This window comes from Hylaeus volcanicus, chromosome 6 (assembly GCF_026283585.1).
Source record: "Hylaeus volcanicus isolate JK05 chromosome 6, UHH_iyHylVolc1.0_haploid, whole genome shotgun sequence".
NCBI classification, from domain to species: domain Eukaryota; kingdom Metazoa; phylum Arthropoda; class Insecta; order Hymenoptera; family Colletidae; genus Hylaeus; species Hylaeus volcanicus.
In genome coordinates, this window is record NC_071981.1 from 2,244,400 (window position 1) to 2,269,459 (window position 25,060).

Here is a 25,060-nt window from a genome sequence, read left to right on the forward strand (position 1 = left end):
ATGTATTTAAATAATTATCTACATTTTTTTCATGGTTGATTCGCAATATTCGAGTAACAATACATGAATAATTGATTATTTAAATACGTCTTTCTAAAGTATTCAACACATACAGTCAGTGTAATAAGTATTGGTACAGGAACCAATTCAAAATAAAACATTATATATTTATATAATAAATTTATATAATAAATTTGATGGGAGAATACAAATTTATGAGTGAATAACTAAACGGAAATAAATAATATATACATATACATATATTACTATTATTGCATGTGTATGCATATGTATAGTACATGTATTTGTATATTGTATATACATACAGGGTGCTCTAAAAGTATGGAAACAGTCAAATATTTCCAAAATAGAACATTTGTGAGAAAAACGGTGTAGAGAAATGTTTTAGGGTTTGAAAAATTCTATTGGACGATCGTGTCCGTTTGACCTTCACAGGACCGGTCAAAGTCACGTCAAGGTCAACATGATTTTTTTAATAGAACACCTCATTGTTTATCATGCACTGTGGAAGCTGGCTATCAGACCTTTTCAAAACACTAGATTCAAATATTTTTTTTACATTTCGCACACAAAATAAATATGAATAGCTATATGAATTAAGCGAGCAACAATAACCAGCTAGTTATTTTTAATGTTAACCTCTTATGTATTTCTTTTCTGATTAATTTTATTTTAAATCGGTTGCTGTACGAATATATTTGTTACACTGACTGTAATTAACCAAATTTGCAAAAAGCAAATTCGCAATGCGCATGCTTTCTAGTCGTCAGTTTCCAACGTTAAATAATTCGAGTTTACCGAAATAACGGGCAAGTTTGCTTGGCGGTATTAAATATTCGAGATCGCGCTCGAGAGGCGATCAAATGCATTCAATATTCAACCGGGATGAATGAAGTCGATTCCTCCGAGAGGCTTTGTTGTTCATAAACGGACGTCTCTTTTGTGAGGGTATTAATGCGGGGCATTTCGATGGGAGGCGACAGGTAAACGCAGCAGGTGGAGCTCGAAATTTACATATACGGCGGCGATAGGTGCCCTTTAAAACTGCCTCTCCGAACACTCTCCATTCGATAGAGGATTAACATGTAAATCACGCGATACCCCACGGACACATCGATTCCCCGTTTTCTACCGTTTCGAAATCGCTGAATCGAGACACAGAGCCATATATCAGTCTCGATCCGCTGTACCATAGTTTTTAAGACGCTTAAAAAGGAATCCTTTTTTTGCGCGTGTACGATAAATAGCCCCTTAACCTTCTCAAGCCCCCACATTGCAACCTTTCGAGTAATTGCAATCTGTTCGGACAATCGATAGCGTCACGTCCGAAACAGGAATTACGTAGACAAGTTTTAACACGATGACTGCCACCCTCGTTCGCAGCGAAGTCTCCACAGAACTAAAATTTCGTCTCGAGACAATTAGAAACTATAGAATCTAATATTTGTCGTATTACTTATTTTTTAATTCTCATCAAAATTAACGAATACTATCCAGGCCTGCTTTCATCAATAGTTAGTCCTTTAAATTATTTGTTGAAGTTCTTTACTAAAAAGTTCCGTCATCCATATGTGAGTGACGTGGCGTTTAATGTGTTAATTAGATTCCAATGCCAATAAATCCCAATGCCAAGCTTCGCCCTAATCTCCGAGAGACTCGGGTTAAGAATCATCGCGCTTCTTTAGTCCTAATCACGGATATCGGAGCGAATCAATTAATAGACGGAGTTTCAAGACAACTCGGTATCGCCGAACCAATTACCCGAGCGTCTCGTCGTTTATCAACGGTCGTTTTCTTATGAAGACATTAGCTCTCGATGCTGGTCCGGATAGGCGCGGTGATCATTTCTTTTTTCCTGGACGGGGAACTCGAAATCCTGCACGTCCCATGTCAGGATGCGACGGTGCGCGCGCACACGCACGCGATGGACCCCCGGGGGAACCCAGAAGCGGTCGTCCTTCGACGAAATAATTGCGGAACACGAGCCAGCTCGCGCGCTCTCCTGCCATTTAATGGCGGTATTCGCCGCGCGTACACCGCGTGCAGTCGTTATCCTCGATTTATGGCCAAGCCTGGCCTGAATCCTTATGCGGCGTTCGGTTAGGTACAGGTCCGCTGGAAAGGATAGTGGACGATTTAAAGGAAGAGCTCCGCGACGGAGGAAGCCGTAAGTCCGGTATGGCCGTTACTCTCCATTTAGAGTGGCGCCTCCGGACAAGATCAATTTCGACTCATCGTCTCCTCGCTCTGTTACGCCAAAATCACATTTGAGATCGTCGAAGACGACTACTAAATTCCTTGAAGGGTGTTACAATTGTATTTTTATAAACTTTATTTTCTAAAGGATTACAACATATACAGCATGTTCCACGAAATCCTGGACAGCCGATTATTTCGTAACCTATTAAAGATACGAAAAAAGTTTCTTTTATGGAATTGAATGGCAAGAGGGGACCGATTTATTTTTATCATTACTGTTTACAGAGATATGAAAGTTACGTTTGATTCTTCAAATGGGATTATATACTTTTTGTGTGATGAATAGATGGTACGTTTCAAGACGAATTCAGCAAGCTTAATGTAAACACCCTTTTACAAATAGTTTTTAAGATATTACGCGTAAAAGTTTACTGATTTTCGGTACAAGAAAATCTGCGAGACCAGGAAGCACAATAGGAGGTCTCGACTCTCGACCGCACTTAAAATGCTACGGGTTAGACGGTGCCTCTTGAAACCGATACGAAGAGACTGCGGTAGGAACGGCAGGCCTAAATTCTACATAATAGTTTTTCTCACACTCGTTACCTTTACGGTATGCAGAAAAATGTCGCCCATGTTTTAGTAATGAAATAAAGCTAACGGATAAAGCTAAAGGATTTTTAGGAGAAAAAAATATGAAAATATAAATTAATTTGAGATAAAAATAATATCTTATTTTGGAATCCCTTCCACGTGCCCTCCATCATTTAGTATACAATTTTTTATTCGCTTTAGAAATTGTTTTTCTACTTTTACAAGAGTATCTGTTGGAACGTTGCAACACGCGTTAACAATGCGTTCTTTTAACTGTTCAACAGTTTCTACTGGAGTTTGAAATACTTTTTGCTTAATATGACCCCATAAAAAAAATCGCAGGCCGACCATCCCTATTCGTTCTATTGGCTGAATTGATAATTGCCTTGTGTAAGAAAAATAAACTTCAAATCGTTTGCTGTCGGAGGGTATGGAGGTTCATTACTACAACATAGGCGACATTTTTCTGCATGTCGTAAAGGTAACGAGTGTGAGAAAAACTATTATGTAGAATTTAGGCCTGCCGTTCCTACCGCAGTCTCTTCGTATCGGTTTCAAGAGGCACCGTCTAACCCGTAGCATTTTAAGTGCGGTCGAGAGTCGAGACCTACTGTGCTTCCTGGTCTCGCAGATTTTCTTGTACCGAAAATCAGTAAACTTTTACGCGTAATATCTTAAAAACTATTTGTAAAAGGGTGTTTACATTAAGCTTGCTGAATTCGTCTTTAAACGTACCATCTATTCATCACACAAAAAGTATATAATCCCATTTGAAGAATCAAACGTAATTTTCATATCTCTGTAAACAGTAATGATAAAAATAAATTGTTACGGCCAATAAATCGGCCCCCTCTTGCCATTCAATTTCATACAAGAAACTTTTTTCGTATCTTTAATAGGTTACGAAATAATCGGCTGTCCAGGATTTCGTGGGACATACCGTAGAAGAATGTTAGAGGAAAGATGTCCGAAATTCACGACGACCACCCGTACCACTTGACTTATTTCGACGGACTGAGGATCGTCGTTTTCTGTCCCTGCTAGGACCCCAACCCTCTTTCTGCTTTAAGGAAAAACAGACCCTTTTCCTCAAGACACGAAAGTGGCAATCGTTGCATTCCAACAAAGGGAGTGGACTCCCGTGGCTTGTATGTGCTGGTACGCACTCACGCTGCTCCACATAACTGCAAGGGCTTGCGTATTGTCCTATTTTTGTCTCGACAATGCAAATTCGCGACCTCTCGATAGTTGTTTCCGCTAGATAAATGTTCGAACTTGCGCGCAAGCTCCTATAGGTAGTCTACTTTTGCTTTTTTGTGTCATAATTAATAATATTCAGCAGTATTTCGCGATCAAAAGAAGCAATATGGTGGTGCGGCAGTGTTGCCGCGTTGTCTGAGCTAACATATGCTGCTGAATATTGTTAATTATGACACAAAAAAGCTTGCGCACAAGTTTGAACATTTATCTAGCGGAAACGACTATTGAGAGGTCTCAAATTTGCATTGTCGAGACAAAAATAGGACAATACGCAAGCCCTTGCAGTTATGTGGAGCTGTGTGAGTGCGTACTAGCACATACAAGGCACGGGAGTCCACTCCCTTAATGTTTGAAAATTAACTCCAGTATCTAGTTAACCGCGCGTCTCTTAGAATTGAAATTAAAGATGCTTTTAATTTTAATAGCCTACTTATTAAAATTCACGTGGAATTAAAAATAGCGAGAGGTAAAATTATCTGAAATGTAATCCGCTTGAATTTCAAAGCTTCCCAGCTTCCCTTTCAGTCGCAAACAAATGTGTTTTAAATATCCAAGCTGGAAAACCGTATTCTAGCCACGACATTTAATTAAATATTTCAATTTCACCTTTTTAGTTTTTACGGACTAGTTATACATCGGCGGGTGTACATTAGCGGCGTATTAGGGCACCGGCGACTTTTCCCTATAGCTGTGGGAATTATTTCCGGCTCTAGTCCCTCGGTAACGACCATCGAACCGCAGGCTTTTTGCTCCGGAATTATTTTATGCCTGGTACTCGTTAAACCGCCAAGTATAATACCGGTGCGTTTTTGCTATGCATTCGAGCAACTCGTAAATTAACCATCAACCGAGTAAAAAACTGATGCAACGTGTATTTATACCGTTGTGTGTCGTTTACCTTTCGTCTGCGAACGTCCGCACCCTCTTGGCACCGGGACGGTGAAGCTAGTTACTCCTCGATTTAATTACGCTAATGAGGTCGTTTTGACCGGTTCATAGTTATCAACAATGCAACTCCGTCGGTGACCTTGTCTCTTCATGCGGACGAAAAATAGTTTTCATGTTCCGAAAAATTGCTTTTGAGATATTCGGAATTTAGAAGCTAGACTGTTCGACATTGTGCTGAGGTTATTTTTGCTAGAAGTTCGATGTCAATTTTTTTTTTAGTAATACAAAATAATAAGTAATTATTACTTAGTAATAAATTTGTGAAAATTGACATTTTTTTGTAAGTAAAAAATTCACATTCTTCCCTACAAGTAATTATTTTAAAAACTAGAAATTTTAAATACTGTTAATATTGTTCCCAATGAAATTTAAAATTTAAACCATTTATATGTTACCCATTACAAATAACTTATATTATTATTTCAAATATTACCACTTGAATGAAAAGTCCCTTAAAACTAAATTCACATTAATGTTTATAATGTGATAATATAATTTCTACCTCAGAAATTTAATCGTATACTGTATCGGTATCATCAAAATAAAAAAAATAAATTTCTATTTTCACAAATTTATTACTCCGAAGTTAAGACCTATTCAATCAAACGCTGGGACGCGTATCTTTTTTTTGTCGCCTCCAGATTAACCAACAAAATTGCCATCGAAATCCCAGGGTTGAGTCACGCGATCTTGCCCTTACGAAAAATAACAAATTTGTTAAAGTATATTCCGTGCATTTTATATAAAAAAACGTCGATCGTAAAACCGTCCCGCATCTCGGCCAAACTGATTTACGTTTGATCTATATGCGTTATCGTATCGCCGAGCTATTACGGAAAATGTATACGTACCGCGTATTTAGCGCAGAGACTAATAGTACACTTTCGCCCGTGATTCGAACGAAAAGCCACACTTAACGTTCGACGTGGACTGCAATTACGGGACATTACCTCGAACTTGCGTCGACATTATTTATGCGAGTATCCTGCTTTACACGGTCATCTTTCAGGTCTTTCCTGCTCGTTACGAGCCTCTCTCGATCCTACTTCTCGGTTACAATTTCAATCCGATCACTTCTATTGGATCCTCGTTTCGAAAATAATTAAACCACTTTCGCGGATGTAGCTCGTAGCACGACAAGAATCGAGAAGTGGGTTTTCACCTTTTCATTTTTAATCAAACGCGTTCGTATACTGTGTAACACGCATTTTTATTCGAAATGGAGTAATCGAATAGTTCGTCGATTGGTATCATTTGTATTTTTCTAAAATTACGAGACTATAATAAGAAAAATATATTGACCGGTTCGCGTCGAGTAAATTCCGTTTGAATGACGAGCTCGGTAAAACGAAATCCAGTCGTTACGGTTGGGACGTTGATTAATTAAGGTAAATTATTAATTTCTCTCGCGGCCGCACGAAACTGTCCGATGTTACAGAGGCAGGACACGAACGGGAGAAGTTTTTTCGTCGAATTAGCGAATGCATGCACGGGCGCAGAAGCTCGACAAAAAATTCCGACTTTTCCTTTATTCCCCTGCTCGAGCGCAGAGAAAGCTCGAAGATTTGCTCGAAGAAAGCTGGGAAGATTATACTCGATCTTCGAAAGATCCGATATATTTTTAAATTCGTCTAGCAAAAATTCATAGCATCGAGCTATAATTAATTCTTAATGAGCAAGGCAGAAAATTACAGGCTAACGCGACGAAGAGTTATTTTATCTTATCGGGGATGAGTAGGTAAATATTTTTACTCGATAACGGACCGAATTATTCGATATCTTCCTTTTCTACGTCCGACGCGCGTGTTTGCACAGTTGCACGTTCGTGTACTTAACTGTAAACTTTCTCGGAACTCGATCATCCAGTTCGTAAATTAAAAATGTGCACGTCGAATTATTACATAAGCCCGTATCTTTAATTATCTGCGTCATGGCCTGGTTACCACTCTGATTCTCGTGTCAGCGATAAAGAACCAATAAAATTCAAGATTCAAACTATTTATACCGCTCGTCGTTGCAAAACGGTTCGTTCTACGATCTAAATTCCGTATTTTTGTCCAACGAGCGATAAACTTTTTGTCGGCATAAGAATGTTGCTCATCTCCGTCAGGGGAGAGAGGAAGAAGAAAGTCTGGCGTTCGGTTACGCAAGGAGAAAGTCTCGACGGCGAAACGGACGAAGGAACGAACGAAACGCGACTCTTTTTGCGAGTGGTCCCCCTCGCCATCTTCTTTTCAGCGACCCATAATCGAGACGGTCGGGTAACAGAGAAAGACTACAGTCGAACAGAGACAGTCAAGAACAGGTTCCGCGAAGTCCGTGGCGTGTCTAATCACGGCGCTACGCGAGCGTTACGCTTTGGCCGCGCATGAAAACACGCACTTGCGTGTTCGCGTATGTCCGTGCACGACCGCTCGTGCATCTCTTGTACGCGCGTGTTAAACCCGCTTATAAAGTCGATCGCGCCGTAGCGTGACTGGAATCGGAATATTTATTTACTTATTCGTTTCATTTATGGGCAGAATTTGGTGTCGGCAATCGGAGAATTATTGTCTAGATTTTTGGGACACGTTGCCAGTTTTATTGGACCTCTTTATAGAGTTTTTAAGTGAGAAACTATCATGGGTACACCTTTGTAATTAGGGGGGAGCAAATTGATCGACTTGGTAGCTTCAACGTTCATTTTATACTATAATTTTTGAAACTTACAATATTATAATCTCGTCTACTCTTTCGGAGTCGTTTCTGTAGTCGCCTAAGGTGCGTGCACGCCTACGCTCCAATTGTTAATAAGCTGGTAATGTTATTCGACTTTCGTGCGATATTCCACGGTGTGTGACGCGGTGCATGGCGTGTCTCGTCGCTCGACAGAGGAGTGTTTTCGTGTCGGAATTTAATTAGAAGCTGACGCACAGAAAAATATACCCCGCGCGCGGCGGTATGCGTCCTGACTATCAGAATGTGTGGAGGCACGCTGGTTTACTTTCTGCACGATAAGCTAAGTGTGACTCATTGTCGGGTCGCGATCACGAACTTTTCACGGTGCGTTGCTGTCTGGGGGAACCGACACCGTTCCAAAGAGGTAGCAAGGAACCAGAGATGAGCAAAACCCTACAGTTTGTTTGAGGGGCAGAACACTCGTTTCTTTCTCTGGAAAATGTACAAAAGAAGAAACGGGACAAACATATCGGCAAACTTTAGATTTATTAGAAAACCTAGAGTTTTGTCCATCACTGCAAGGAACCCCTTTGGGAAAATTACACTGTCCAACACGATTTTTTTCCGCGATATCCACTAGGTGATGCTTATAGGGTTCCTCGTCCTAAATACGAATCTGAAAGTGAAATTGCTCCATCACCCTTACGCCTCCATCACGCTTTCGAGAAATACGAGATTTTGTATAAACGGTCGATTTTTAGAGAAAACGTAGTACTACTTGAAAACTACGAACGCTAGAAAGTTCTATTTAGTCTTAAACGATAGAGGAGTGTTTTCTGAATATGAAGACATACTCCTTTAGAATTATCTGCTCCTTTGAATGCCTGTAAGTGAACAGCGAATTTCAAAAAGGTGATGATGCGTGAATTTTTCACGAAATACTTTTGTATTTTAATGAAGAGTTCTTCACCTAGGTCGATTTTACACTACGTTATCGGATTCTGCAAACATTTCTGAAGAGAAAACAACCCGCGACAAATGTTGGAACGGTTTCTAATCCACACGGTTTGACAAAACGTCAACTCGGAACGCATGAATGGTGTTTTGCCGCTGCACAGCCATTGCTCGCTATGTTTCGGTCAGTCAGGGCCGTCGCTACGGGATTCGCCTAATCGGTGCCACGCGCTATCGGTTTTTGTATTCCATTAACATGTTCCAGATAAGTAATTCTTCATTTTTAATATTTCATTTATACTGCAACTCAACAAAACGGAGACAATTGTCCACTGTTTAAATTTTAATCATTAATTTCCCGTTTTTCTATCTTCAATTATTCGACTTTTGCTAATTTGGTATTGAGCAAACTTTATTTAAATCTAAATTGAATTATTTAACAATTAATTCAATCTATAATTGTATATCTTGTTGTTAATTTTTAATGAAAACTGCTACCTATAAAAAGTCTCTCTTTAGAGCAGAGTTTACCCCCCAAACACTAACTTAAATAACAGACGATTAAAGTATCGAAAAGTAGAAACATTAAGTTTTAAAATGGTTTTCTATTCGTCAATGTGGGGCGAATTTTGACAAAGTTACGAGAATTTGATGGTTATTATTCAAGCGCGTGGCGACGATTGTGCAGAACGCATAACTACGGCCCTGATTCACCGATATAAAGCGAGCGAAGCCTGCGCGCCGGCAAACAGAATTCGTGCGTTCTAAATTAATATTTTCTGGATCTGTACGAACTAGAAAACGTTCCAACATTTACCGCGGGTGGTTTTCTCTTCAGCAATGTTTGCAGAAACCTATAATGCATAGTAAATTCGACCTAGACGAATAACTTTTCATAAAAATACAAAAGTATTTCGTGAAAAGTACTCGCGTCGGCAACTTTTTGAACTTCGGTGTTCATTTACAGGCATTCAAAAGAGCAGATAATTCTAAAGGAATATGTGTTCATATTTAGAAAACACTCCTCTATCGTTTAAGACTAAATAGAACTTTCTAGCGTTCGTAGTTTTCAAGTAGTACTATGTTTTCTTTAAAAATCGACCGTTTTTACAAAATCCCGAATTTCTCGAAAACTAAGGGTGATGGTGCAATTTCATTTTCAGATTCGTATTTAGGTCGAGGAACCCTATAAGAATCACCTAGTGGATATCGCGGAATTTATAAAAAGTTTAAATTTGTTGGACAGTGTTATCGGTGCAATGAAAAAGTTCGTCGCCTTTCCATCGCTAGATTCTTCACTCGTTCGAGTAAAAGTACATACGTGTTTCATATTGTCCTCTCAAAGGGGAAGCTAAAATTCGTAGTTTAACGAATTTGTTTGTCGGGTATAAGAACAAAGTTTCTCAGGAAAATTAGCCGTCGTTTCGCAAAAAATGATTCATCCAGCCGAACCGTCTCGACACTTTTTTGCTCCGTTCTCTCTCGTTCCCCTAATCTCCTCTTTCGGCGCAGTCGACAATTCCGAGGGGGCGCCGTCTCTATTACACCTTCCCCTCGGTTCGGAAAGGAAACACGACGACGAACGAGGCGGAGTTTCATTTAATTAGGAAAGGTAAACATTTACCTCGGACTTACCTGGCCCGCCATTGTTATTTCTCCTATCTCCCGGCTTTCTCGAGGATCGACCGTGAAACTCAGCCCGCCCTTTCCGAGAGCTGTCTGTTTGCGGAATGTCCGCGCGGAACCGTTGCACGTACACACAGACGCGAGCCTCCCGATCCCTAAACCTATAATCTCTCTTTCTCTCTACGGAAGAAACTAATTCGTCCGGGGTTTAACGCTGATTCTCGTTGGCTTACGGAGGGAACAACTTTCTCCACCGGACGAACCCACGCGCGTTTATCGTTTTATCGAACGTGAAAATATCATCCCTTGAGGATGAAAGACAGACACGGTGACCCCAAAGACCGCGGAGAATTATTTAAACTGTGGGGATACTTTCATTCTTTCCGGGCGTGGTTGTTAAGGAAGAACAGATTTAACGGTTTCATGTGGTTTATTCGTATCGTTGTTGACGGGTCGAATGGGACAAACATATCGGCAAACTTCAGATTTATTCGAAACCTAGGGTTTTGCTCATCACTGCAAGGAACCCCTTTGCGAAAATTGTCGGTGCAATGAAAAGTTCGTCACCTTTCCATCGCTAGATTTTTCACTCGTTCAAGAAAAAGTACGTGTTTCATATTGTTCTCTCAAAGGGTACTAAAATTCGTAGTTTGGCGAATTCGTTTGTCGTGCGTAAGAAAAAAGTTTCTCAGGAAAATTAGCCGGTGCAAAACGTTACTGCTATACCATATTCGGCATACCGTAGACGCACGAGTGTCGCGAGCAAAAAACGTAGGAGCCCGTGTCGTCGCGCTCTCGCACTTTCAGCGCGCAAATCAAATCATTACCGACTACAAAACCTAGTCGTGATTTAATCGTAATAGCCCTCTTCCTTAGCATCGGATATAAACGAGTTTGTTACGGCTTCCTGCGCAAATTGAACGCAATTTTAAATCGACACCGTAGCAAACGTGCCGATAACTATGCGCGTGGATGCCTATTACATATTCATTGCGACTGCAACGATCGCATTGCGGAGGACGTTGCGTAAGCGTTACATCCGAAAGGAAAGTCTAAACACGGCGATGTTTATTCGGCATCGTGACGTGGTGCACAGACATGTACGAGAAAGAACAACACCGTGGCTGTCATATCGGGTCGATATGCGCGTCCTTGTAGGCGAGACTTTCGAGTTCAAGGCCTCCTCGTAAATTCTCGATTTATCAGCTACGGGATTAATTATCGATAATTCGATATTGGAAGAGACTTGACGATCGTCTCGAAGTTCGAAACTTTCGAAGGTGAAACGTATAAATTGATCAAATAGGGGCAACGTTTTATGGAAATTGAAGATTTCCCTTGGAAAGCGATTTCTACTAGGAATTATTGCCGCGAGGATTTAAGACCCAGTTTCTATGAAATAAATTCTGGAACGTCGCGGTACGGAAACCGATGGGAGGGCAAAATAAACAGATAAATTTTCCGGGGTTGGAGGAGGGGGGGCTGTAACTCCGGGCAGCTGTTTTTACGCGAACCTGCGCATTTCAGCGAGTAAAAAGAAAAATAACGCGACTCCGACTTGATGTGCACCGAAACGCGCGGCATAGACGAAGGGGGGAAAAAATAGAGCTCAGCGTGCGCCCAGCTCGTCGTCCGTTCTCCAAAATAATGTTCGGGTCTGAAAAAACACGAAGTGATCCAACTTGGGAGCTTTCCAAACTTTTTCGACGTCGAAACTCCACTTTTAAATGCCACTTGGCCTCGGAACTTTCCGCTCCTCTCAAGTATGCACTTAAGCGCATACTTAGCGAAAGCTAAATTTCCAGAGTGGCCCGATTCCATTACCTCCGAATTACGTCTACCGAACAACAATTTATCCCCGGCTCCGAATATCGCCGCGCAAACACTCGCCGTTTGTTTTACCCGGGATCAAGATGGATGACCGTGCCCGAGGAACGGAAATTGGAACGGGTTAATAGGAGATTTGGCTCGCGAGTGGAGAATCGATCTGGAATCTTTTCGACTGTGGCTGGAAGGAAGGAACTTGAATCAAATGAGGGAAGAGAGAGAGGGAGAGAGAGAGAGAGAGAGAGAGAGAGAGAGAGAGAGAGAGAGAGAGCCGTGAGCATTAGACTAAGATTAGTATTTAGTTCTTTTTCTTCTTGTATAATAACTGATACATAGTATCTCCACAATGTAACATTCGGGTCAATTTGCTCGGGCATTCATAAAGATGGATTCTTCGGAAACCGAGCGTTCAAAAGGTTTCTTAAAACACTGGCAGCAACGCGGAGCAGACGTTACCAGCAGCTTGTTCCGTAATCGTAACGCACGGGTTTAGCCGATGACTGGGGCAACGGACAAGGCGCAGAGGAATTAGGTTGAACGGACGGAAGGCGAATAAAAAGAAGTCCCGGCTGAAACGCCTGAATCTCGTCGTATCCTGCCATTGTAGCAAATTCGTGTGCACGGTCTCCCGTCGAAGGGAGAAGCGTACGGTCGCGGAGTCACTGGTAGATCGGGTTGTGGAGCCGGGAGAGCGGGTTCAGCTTGCGACTGGTTCGTGAATAATGCATGCCAGCCGCGAGCCCACGCCAGGACGCTATATACGAAGATGCCAGACACGCTACTCGGAACTCGGCTTGTATTTATCTATATGGGCACATAAGGCGCGGGGACGAGGAGAACCATGTACCCGGGACTATGTGGCCGCGGCACGCACACGTCTATCCGTTACACGTTGAACCGGCTCGCCGGTGGACTATTTGTGTGCCGTTGTCGTGACTCGTCGGAACGTGTGCTGATAGAGAGCGAAGGAGAGAGACACGAGTGCCGCCGGTGGGCTGGATTCACCGGCGCTGCCTCTACGTCGGGACACGTGCACGGAACTATTCGTGCGCCCCGCCTCAATTTTCCTCCGTGTTTTGACATTCCATCAGGGAGGGAAAATTCTTATCCGAATTGAAATTTCAATCGTGTCGGAACTAGGGATGGCGTGAAAAATCACTAACAGTGATTTTTCACGGTGATCGCACAATCACGACCGCAGTCGTGATTAAACTTCGATCGCGACCGTGATCCGGAAGATGGCGTTTCAGAAGCGGTTCATGTTAACTGTTATCGTTAGTGTCTCGCTGTCTCCTCTTGGCGGAAATTCAAGAAATTACAAACGAGTCAAATTTAAATTGTATTAAAATTATATTAACATTGCTTTTAGACCATATTATAATACATATATAATCTAAGAACAACATCATTCATAATTTAAAAGAAACGTGGAAAGAATGTTCTCTACCAATCCGAAGCGATCACGAAGAATCACGAATCACTGTGAAAAATCATCGTGATTGAGAATGAACGTGATTGAATCACGAATGATTCAAAAGTAGCAGTTCACGCCATCTCTAGTCGGAACTACTTTCAAAGATGTTTATTTTTCGACTCGAACAATCCATCTGACTCGTTCCTTTTCGACGCCCGTACACGTATCCTCAAACACACGCATTCTCACACCTATCACTCTATACATTAGCCAATCATTCGTGCTTGTCACCTGTCGTTCGATCTCGTTCGTTCACATTCATTCGGCGCGCTTTTCGCACTCATTTCAACATTCACTCGCTACAATCGGAAAAGCGACCGAGTTCGATCGACGCATTATCAACGAGTACATCGTAGCACGAACGGATTGCGTGATAACATTTTGGGAATTGCGAGCAGGAGTAACTCACGGAAAAAATGACGCAAACATGTTGATAAATTCCTGAAACGAGTGGTCAAGTATCCCGACTACTCGAGCGCATATCTATGCGGTCATCCGTTCCGCGAACAGCGAACCGCGGATCGCCGACGGGAAGTTGGCAAAGTTCGCGGAATTTCAGGGAACTCGAAAGTTCCAAGTTTGTAGATAAAGCAGCGTTATTAACTCGTGCAACAACACCGTGACGGGAGATTACCAGAAGAGGAACGTGTTTTTCGTCGCGCGAACCACGGAGCAGACTGTTCGGGGAAGTTGCGCGTGCCAGTTTCGTCGAGCAGACACAATTCCGGAGCGGCTCGTCGCGAAACTTTCCCCGTATCGCGCAAGTTTCCCAATTGGTCGCGTTCCCCCCGCCCCCACTGCCCCGGTAATCTCGCCTATCATTCCCCCATCCCCAGTCGTTGAAATTCAGATCCTCGCGAATTCAGTTTTCGTCGTTAACTCGAGTTAACTTGGTCCGAAAATAAAAATTAAATGGTCATCGATCTCACCTATACTTTAACTTGCTACAATTAACACGTCGGCCATCCAAAAATGGGTGTCAGGACTTTAAGGAACCAGGTCCATTAAGGAACTAGAAGAATTAATTTCATAAGATAGGATTCGTGAATTTGGCAACGTTAAATGAAACTAAATACCACGACAGATGTTAAATTTGTAACTTTAAAAACAACATGTTCACAAGTTTTAGCTTGGGAGCCAAGGCGTTAAACGTAACCCTTTGCACTCGAGGTACCCGAAGGATTGTTTTTGGTAGCGTCTTCGCCGAACGTTACCCCTGAAAATCGCGAAAACATGGATGGAATATCGAGGATGAGGAAAAGGGGGTTACGTGCCGATGGATGAGATTCTGAGCTCGGGGAAGGTTTTCTGGGGCATGGTAATCGGAGCCTAGGGGTAAAACGGATCGTAGAGGGTGGGGCTTTCGAGGTAATTTCTGCCACGGTGAAAATGCAGGAAGGGTGTATAAATCTCTCGCGACACACCGACGAGCTCCACGGGCGGGAGGGACGAGATGACTAAATAAAATCAATTAAAAAGTTTCGCCACGCCGGGAGTCGGGGAGTTTTCATGAAGTTTTCCGCCGGTGTGCGCTTCTCCGCGTATATAGCGTGACAGTAGCGAGCGCAACTTCTCCTATAAACCGGCGATACACCAACACCGCCGACCAATTCGTGGTAGTTTCCGCTAACTTTCCGACTTTCGCGTCGAACTTGTTAATGGCTTTCTGTGGCGGCTCTGTTACCGTCGCTTCGACTCACCCGCGACTTCCACTTCCCTCGTTCCGCCGTCTACAAATTTATTCATCGATCGGTCCGTGCACTTATCGAATCCTATCGGTGCATCTTTACGGGGCCACGACGAAAGAAAAGCGTTTCTTCGAGAATCTTTTTAGTCTTTACAAATTTTTTCCTCGAGAAATATTGAAATTTGTAGAGCACCCTCACGATTATAATCTTCTATCGGCGAGCAAGATGCATGTCGTAATTTTGGACTGATACAAAAAAATCAAAAGAGATATTTATTCTCATATATTTTTCTTCTAAATGAAATAAGAAAAACCAGAAAACATTGTGAAGTTTGAAATTATTTCAAGTTTAAAAAAGAAAACATATTTTAAAAAAAAAAAAGAAATCACCTTAAAGTGATAAAATAAAGTGAAATTTCACAATTTTTTCTGGTTTTTGCTCGCCGATAGGAGATTTTTATTGTGAGGTGCTCCACAAATGTGCGTCACAATCGATTCAATTTCAATATTTCTCGATGAAAAAATTTCTACAGACTATTCAAATATATATGAAAACATTTTAAATGTATCGTTAGATTTAGTTATTTTTTTCTATCCTGCAAAAATCTCCCAAAAACGCTTTTTTTTACGCCTCTTAATTAAGGATACTCCCTTGAGAGTACATTCCCCCTTGATTCTGTACAGAAATAAAATATCCAAATATCTTGAGAATCTAGTACGAGAGAGTAACCGATCGGTGGCGCGGAGATATGAAAGTCCACGAAAAAGGCCACCGCAATTTAAGAGGGCGAGAAATTGAAAAACCTCCGTTTCGATCAACTTTCATATCGGATAAGAAATCTTTCCTTTTTGTTGCAGGTAAGGAAACTCTCTTGGAAGGTTTGTTCTAGACATTGGCGACGGAGACGTTGCGGTAAGTTTCACGAGAGCAAACGATCGTAAGCATAGGCGAAGAAAAGTCTTCAGCAGGATAAGAAGGGACCCAAGTCCTCTTTGATCGATCTTGTTCAACTAAAATTTCTATAGAATCCGTGAAATTGTCCCTGCGTATTCAACAACAGAATTCAACAATATTCAACAACAGAACAATAAAAAATGAATATCACTATATATATTACTGAAACAACGGCTAGTCAAGTCGAGTCTCTATTTTTCTCCGCGATGGTTCGTCGCGTCTTTAACGGAAACACCTTGAATTTCCGCGAAGCGCGCGAGCCTATCCGATTACTCGTGCAAAGTCCGTGTAAAGCGAAACCGTATAGATGCTGCATCGTTGTTCCTTCCGCGGCCTCCTTTTTCCCCCGCGCGGTAGAAAACGCTTCGCTAAGGCTGACCAGGGCGTTCAGGAAGCTAGGAGCGCGATAACAGTTTCGGTTATCACGGTGAAACGCGATAACGCGCCACGTTCCTCGATAGCCCTCCCTTCGTAAGCGTAAGATTAAACGCGGAACGCAATTTCGTGCGCTATTCTCGTTGCTCTGTCACGCCTTCCCTAGGAAATCCCGTTTATCGGTCTCGACACCCGGCTTTACAATTTCTCAACGCAGCTCTCTTGCCCTCCTGAAATTGCTTCCACGTTCGTTTCACGGAATGCGACTGGAAACTTCTCTCATTCGTCGTTGAGATAAACGAAAACTATTGGAAACGCTATTGGAATATGTACGATTACATCCCGATGATAACGTAACGAAGATTGCACGCCGTAGGGTTTCATTCAATGATAGATACTTTTCCTTCGACTCACCGTATCTAAATTAATTAGTGTTACATTTATTACGTTTGAATTGCGCGGCGCGGCGCGCCGATAAACGAGAATCGCTACGCCCATTGCGAAACCAGTCGCGGTCCAGTTTTCGGCGTATGTACACGTGTTTCACGTAATATACAATATATATACTGTTCTTTCTTTGTACCAAAAATCATTATATATTCTTACTTAACGTTTAATAAAATAATATAACATTAGATTTCACATTCGAAAACGCGTATCGCAACTGCGCCCACGTCGAATTGTAGACTGGTTGACGTAAACAGATCGTTTGCATACCACCGCCTCAAAACCGCAATCGATACGTATCGGCGACAGGATTAAAATCGGAGTCGCACGCAGAGTTAAATTTATAAAAATAGAGAATAGGAAACCTCGTCGAAATTTGTATAACAGAATCGTCCGCGCGATTTCCATTTTGACGTCGCTTATCTACGTCACGATATTTCCGAGAACGAGTTGCCCGTTTATGCGAATCCGAGTTCCTTCTTTGTTCCAAAGTTCCGAATTCCACGATGGCTGAATCAACGTCGAGTCGAGTTTAATTCCGCGAACGCGACGACACTTGACCCAGATCTCCCCCGCAACGGTAGCCGGATCGTTTTCGCGAAATCGATAGTTCGCTGGCTCGATTGCTATTACAGAATTTTTGTCCGCGGCGATCCATTAAGGCTAGCTTTGAAACAGAGCAGCGAGCAGAGTAAATAAACGTGGAACGACTTTACGCGAGGCTACCGAAACGATGACGAGGTTTATTTACCCGTTCGGAAGGCTCGTAACGAGTACGCCGTGCCAAAAATAGAGGGTTTAATAGCGCTGGAAATTGGTCAATAATAATTACGGTGTCGAGCGTATGCAAATCCTCCGATTCAAGGTTGCGGAATGTCCATGTACATCTTCGAAGTTGCGATTCATCGGTCTGAAATACCAAACGAATTAAACACAGTTCCCAGACTGGTTGACGGACGAGCGCGTGCATAAATTATCGCTTCGAGGACGTTGAGAAACAACGTAAGCTTTACGACGAACGTTTTATGCTAATGCGTGTCGGAGGAAGTTAACGGAAACGAGTAGGTTTCGGTGCTTTTCAACGTATTATTAGATAAAGGAGAGTCTTAAATATGTTTCGATAACAATAGCGTTGTAACGATTACTGGGATTCGAGGGAAGTGAAGAGAGGTCGAAACGAAAACGAGAGAAGGAGAAAGTGGACAATGACGGATACGTATCGGTGCGACGCAAACGAACCAGCTGGCCTGGCTCCTCGAGTTTACACGATACTGATAAATTATTTATCTCGCGACGTCTGGCGAACGGCCAAGATTTTCCGTCGCCTTCGTTTTCTACCTTCGTCCGATTGCACGCGTGTGCGTCCGTCTCAAAGTGTACGCGCGTCTTCCCACTTTCTTCCTTTTTCCTGCTGCACCTCGAAGCTCCGTGTTTCTTTTCGCGGTACAGAGGCGCAACGACAAATTATGGACTAATTAACGATTTAATTCTATTCATTTGAATTGGTAATTGGAACTTATTACGGTACACTTGTTCGCGTCAACTTGTCCGGAACGGTTTATAAAACGCTAACGTAAATAGATAAAGACTCGCGCGAAGTCACGCGCGACGCTGGAACACGATACGCGAGGTGAACGATCCGTGTTTTGTATTTTTCACTCGCGGGGCCACGCCTACATCGCCGTATCTCTTTTTCGCGCTGCCCAAACTTTGAATAACGTTTTCTCGGAGGGAGACTCCTTTTTGCGTTTAGATTTACCTCCACCTTCGAAGCTTCGAAAGAGTGTTTCTTGCGTTGGAATTGCTTCGAACGACGGAAGAGGTATTCGAGTACGGTCGTGATCGTTTTCACGGTACCCATTACGGTTAACCGTCGCGTAATTGCTAGTCGTAATTTACTAATTCCAGAGAATGAATGCTTCGAAGGGGTGCAATCGACTCGGTGACTAGATACGCTTTCAAAATTCTTGAGCAGACTTAATAATAATTTTAAAAGTATCATAAATTCCGTAGATTTCAAACAACCTCAGACATTTAAAATTCTTTACTCTTCGTTAGTTCTACCGCATCTTGAATGTACATCTCAAATCTGGAATCCACTACAAAGTGGTCTTATGAAAATGATTGAGACCGTCCAGCATAAATTCTTAAGGCACGTTGCTTACAAGGTAGGGACACCCATGGATATCGCAAACCACGAATACGATAATATACTTCGCACTTTACGAATGCACACGCTTTAGCAGCGCCGAACTGTTGCTGATCTCGTACTACTTTTTAAAATAGTCAATAGTAAAATTGTATGTCCCAGGATACTGGAACTTTTAAAATGCAATACTCCAAGCAGACAACTTCGAAGCAGTGAGAGTTTCTACATTGATCCATACCGTACCTCAGTTGCGAAACAAAATTGTGTCACAAGTATGTATGCGATGGCTAACAGTCTTAATATGTCGGTCGATCTCTTTCATGGCTCACCTTTAGCTTTAAAAGGTCAGTAGTCGCAATTTTGCAGATGCGCAATCAAGGTTGAACACGTTACATCATAGCGATACCGTATTCGTCTCCATTTTTGTTTTTGTTTTTTCTTGCGGTCATGTTATCACATTGTACTTGATATTAAGGGCAGGTAGCCCGTAAATAAAGTATTATTATTATTATTAAATTCTTTAAACGATTTCCTTCCGGATTCCACGCCAGAAATTCCATCTCGAAACAGTCGATATTGGCGGGGAGTCGGGAACGGTGTTCAACCCCTGATGCGTACGTGGAAGAGGAAGGAAATCGGTATCTCGATTAGAGATGGCGTGAACTGCTACTATTGAATCATTCGTGATTCAATCACGTTCATTCTCAATCGCGATGATTTTTCACAGTGATTCGTGATTCTTCGCGATCGCTTCGGATTGGTAGAGAACATTCTTTTCACGTTTCTTTTAAATTATGAATTATGTTGTTCTTAGATTATATATGTATTATAATATGGTCTAAAAGCAATGTTAATATAATTTTAATACAATTTAAATTTGACTCATTTGTAGTTTCTTGAATTTCCGCCAAGAGGAGACAGCGAGACACTAACGATAACAGTTAACACGAACCGCTTCTGAAACACCATCTTCCGAATCACGATCGCGATCGAAGTTTAATCACGACTGCGGTCGTGATTGTGTCATCACCGTGAAAAATCACTGTTAGTGATTTTTCACGCCATCCCTAATCTCGATCGAAACACAGCGTCTGAATCATCCCGCGCGATACCTACATCGACGTGTTTTCCGCGGAAGAGGGGGCGTGCGGAGAGCCAGGAGGGGTCGTTTGCTCCCTCCGATGGCTCTGCCCACGGACGTTACGCCGCAATTACTCGACGGCGTATTGATCCGACAGCTCGCAGTCCCACGGCTCGCAGAATCCCTCGTTCCGAGCAACCCTCTCTTTCTGCTCTCGTCGGAGAGCACCCTTTCGCTTCCAGAAGGAGAAAAAGGCCGACGCGAAAGGGCTGGCAAGTAGAAGCGGACGGAAGGAAGCGGAGTCGCGAACTGGTTACGCCTAGGAATAATTGCTGGGAACCTTGGAGTCTCTCTTTCGCGAAAGTCGAACGTTAGAAATGATTAGAAAATAAGAATTCAGAAGCATCGTTGGCTATTTCAATTATTGTTGTGGGTCGAGGGAATCGCAGCTTTTGACATTGGGGGTGTATTCAGGAGCCAGATTAGGGTTCCAAGACCCCTTGGGCTGATTAGGGGGAATTCGAGGGATTATTCAAGGGTCCTCGACGAATTCTAGCGCAAGCAATGGATTAACTTCTTCGTTCCCCGATGATCCAACGCACCAGATTTAGAATTAATGTTTACCGACAACTATTCCAATCAATATACATGCTAGATCGACCTCGGGTAGTTTCGATGTTTGCGATCCCACCCTCCGTCGAAGGCATTCACGAGGAAGCTGAACCGTTCACCTATATACAGTCTCAAACCTGTTGCGAGGCATAGTTGTCATCGAACATCTACGCTCGGCTAAAATTAACTGGAAACAAAATGCGGAATCGCCGCGTGGTGTCTGGCTAAAGTCGAATAAAACAGCCTGCGGAGGGACGAGGAGATCAAGAGAGAAGTAACCGTGTGTCGCAATCGGACGGCCCTGAAGCGCGGGAATGGCGAGACTGCACCGGTGTGTGGGCATTACGGGACCACGGCAATTATCCGGGACTTTCCTTTTGCACCTTGCCTCTTTCTCGTCCCACACGCGAGCGGGGAGAGAGGAGAGGCAAATCGACTCGGCGGGTCTCGGGTCGGGAGCGAAACAAGCCACGGACGGCTGGCTTTTCAGCCGCGCTCCAGCGTGTGCACACAGCCACGAGAGACGATGGAAAGAGGCGGGCAGCGGAGGTGAGGGAGGAGGAGGAGGAGGAGGTAACGGAGGAGGTTACAACTGGGGTTTAATGAAACCAGTCGAGGTCCGTCAAACCGGTTCAGCTGGTTCTACGTTTGCCACGTCGGGCCCCCTCGTCGCCCCTCGTCACGTTTCGCGTAGAAGGGAGTCCCGGGGAACAGGCTAAACAGAGATATCGAGCCCTCTTTTTCTCTCCATTCGGCAAACCGGGTTCCACCGATCCTTCTGGGTTCCCTCCAGGGGATAGGTCCGTTCTCTCTTCGTCGCATATCTCAGACACAGATCGTCGCCAGTGACTCGTGCACTCATCTGCCACGGCCGTGTAACCTTGCCTCTCGGTGTGCACGCGTGTCTATGTGTGCACGCCCGACGCGAACCTGTCTGCGTGAAATCCCCTTAACCGAGAGTACACCCACGACCACTGGGTCGAGAATTATGGCGCGGGGGGAGCGCCGTATCCGCCCCTGTTTGATAGTCCCGTCGCGATATAAACTCGCCGGTCTACCTCCCTAACTCCTCTATCTCCGTGTCCCTCTCGCTCTTGGCTCTCAGTCTCGACTGTTTCCCGGTTTTCTCGCCGTCGGTCTCTCTTTATCCCGCCGAGAGAAAAGGGAGACGAAGGGAAGACCGCTCTCTCCGGTCGTTCCACTTAGGTATTCCCTGCGTACTAACTCTCCTTCTGCCTCTGGATCGTGCCTCGAGGATTTCGTCTTCCGACCCGCTCCACTCTGCGGCTAAGTAGCAGAGCTCCGCGATTCGGGTCGATTCGGTTTTAGTCGATCCATCGAGAACGCGAGCTGTCAGTTTTTCGTTGAAACAGCATGGATTGGTCCAGGTTTTATTAGGAGCCCTAATTACCTCGATTACCTTTCTCAAATGTTTCTTAACCGTTTAAGACCGGCGCAAAAGCGCTGCGTCGCGGTTTTCGAGACAAATGAACACAGAGTTTCGGTGTGTCTTTGACATCAAGTCAAAATGTGTCCCGCAGTTTTCGTGCGTTTTTGCAAGAATTGCTTAGCAGTGAAACGGTTAAATAGCCAATGTTATCGTACCGTCGTATCGTTCTTTAATGCGTCGCCTTCGAGGCGTTTGCAGCGCAAACTTTGCACGTCTGTTTTAATTCTGTTGCATTGTAAAAAATGATAAAGCATGTTCGCACTTCTCTAGAAATACCTCTTCCTCCACTCCTGCGGTAATTAATCATATCCAGCGAGGTTAGCCGTGATCCGTTGTGCATCACACACAAAATATTTCTCAACGGCTTCAGCGCACGTTGGCCGCGCAAAAGGCATTCGAAAGCAGCCGCGCGCACACAATGTTATCGGTGGAAACTTTCATCTCGCTGTTTGCTCTAATTGCTGGCTCAGCCAGAAAGATTGGCGAACGTTATTTTCCCCGTTAATGAGTAAACGCGCGAGCGCGCGGCCGCCACGTAATGACTGTTTTTAATAGGAACAACTTTCTGCCTGGCGAATGAAGCGCGTTCGCAGCACTTCGCGGCAACGTAATGCAATTATTTCCGTGGATATACCGTCTGCCACCTGTTCCATTCGAATCCGTGCCCGACGTTTATTAGCTGAATTAATTAGCTGCCGGTCCGGGTCGCGAGCGAAACGATGGTTGCACAATTTCGACGATCGACTCGTCATTGTTCTACAACGATGCTAGCCCGTTTTCCGCGATTCCGGCCAATTGGATCTTCCAGTCGATATCGAACCAACCTCCCTCCCTTCGCTGGCATACAAGGTGACTCTAAAAACTAGGCCATACTAGAAACTTCTACTTCTTCTAGTCAAAATCGAACCTACTTGAAAAATTCGACTCTTCTCGTCGTTTCCATTCGCTAGGAATACAGGTCTCCTCCTCGAGCGAATACAGATAAACTTAATCAACATGTTTGTACCGTCCAGATAAAAGCTCGATAACGAAACACACTCGACGTTATAAAAGTCGTCGGAGTTAATGCAGACGAGTAATCCCGTATCGGAAAGGATTTTTAGATTACTAACACACCTGGTTGCAATGCGTTCCGGTCGCTCGTTACATGGATGTGGGTGTGTACGCGATAAGCCTGCATTTTATTTGAGCGGTAACTGATACGATAAGTCCCCTATCGCGGTGTTATATCACTAGTTATGTCAATACGGGCGTTGCGCAAAAAAGGAATGTATCGACCGGGAATAAAGCGTTAAACTTGAACGTGTTCTAAAATGGGTTACGTCGCGAAGGACGTTGGACGTTCGTTGCCGATGACAAGCGAGAAAGCGGTCGTTTATTTGGTGTAGAAATTCGTTCTGTTTGCGCATTTATGGGGACTTTGTTTTCGCTCCTCCTTATTCGCTCCTCCTTTATTCGCTGTCCCTCTCTACGTTCGAAGCTCGTCACTAAACATCAGAGAGTGTTCGAAGTCTACCATAAATGCACTAGTTCAATCCCGAGTTTGTACATTTCCCCAAAGGGTTAAAATACGAGAAGTATCTGAAATATCTCATAGATAATTCATCCACTTAAAATTCTTCTTAGGAGGATTAGGTTTGCCACGATCCCCCTGTCAGCTGTTGCGATAAATCGGAGCCTGTTCAGAATACGTTCGTAACTCTATCTTGAGACGAACACGATACGCGCGGTTTCGTAGAAAGCATGCCTAAGAAATCTCCGCCGAGGTCTCTCGAGCAGAAGTGCCACTTTTTTGACTCCGAACTCGTCCATAATTGTATCGTCTTCTTTTCTTTTTTTCCACGTTGGAATCGTATACCGGGAACGGAAGTATCGAAAAACGAATCCGAGCGTGTTCATCGACCAGAAGAGACCCTCTCAGGATCGAGGCGGTCGTAAAAAACATATTACCGCTCTTGAATCCCTATTTCCACGCAGCCAGGGTCCCTGCCAAAAGCTACACTTTGCCCGTCCGATACCGAGAAGCCTTTGAACCTAACGACTGCTTCTCCTCTCGGCCGAGAGAGTCACATCGGCGCGGTTCCAGAAAAAACAAGGGAGACTTTCCGGCGTCGGGACGCGACTGTTCAAGTGGCCCACGACCATCTCCGTCCCACCGTCTCTCTCGGAGAGAGCGTCAGAAACCGTCTCGTCCAGGAATAACGACTGCCACGTACACGCGCGACCCCCGAAGCCATTGGCTCGCGTTAAACTCACGGAGTGGCCTCAGGGGAGGTCAATTGATCGTGACGTCACCGGCGCAACACAATAAAATGTAATGGCCGAGCCAGCCTAAGCAAAACATGCGACCGGTTCGTGACCCGTACAAGACGCCGTTCAGACCCTTCCTCTACCCCTCTTGGCTCTGCCGTGCAGCCTCCTCGAGACAGAAACTGATCTGGGAACACCCGCGTTTATTTCTTAGCAGGAATTAATTGTGTAGGAAATATCCGGAGACTAATTTTTAAACTCCTTTACGACTTTACTGCTCCTCTTTATTTCACACCTACTTCGTTCGTTTCTCCTTACATTCTAACATTCGTCCTCGCATTCGCTCACCGTTTCTTGTATATTCTCTCTCTCTCTCTCTCTCTCTCTCTCTCTCTCTCTCTCTCTCTCTCTCTCTCTATCTCTATCTCTATCTCTCTCTCTCTCTATCTCTCTATCTCTCTATCTCTCTATCTCTCTATCTCTCTATCTCTCT

The 25,060-nt window shown here is 43.7% G+C and overlaps 1 protein-coding gene across 4 annotated transcripts in view; it reads left to right on the forward strand.

Annotated features, from left to right (window-relative positions):
* LOC128878833 (probable JmjC domain-containing histone demethylation protein 2C) overlaps positions 1–25,060 on the forward strand; it is a 257,594-nt gene that overhangs the window by 125,078 nt on the left and 107,456 nt on the right. The gene's annotated exons all lie outside the window — the stretch shown is intronic.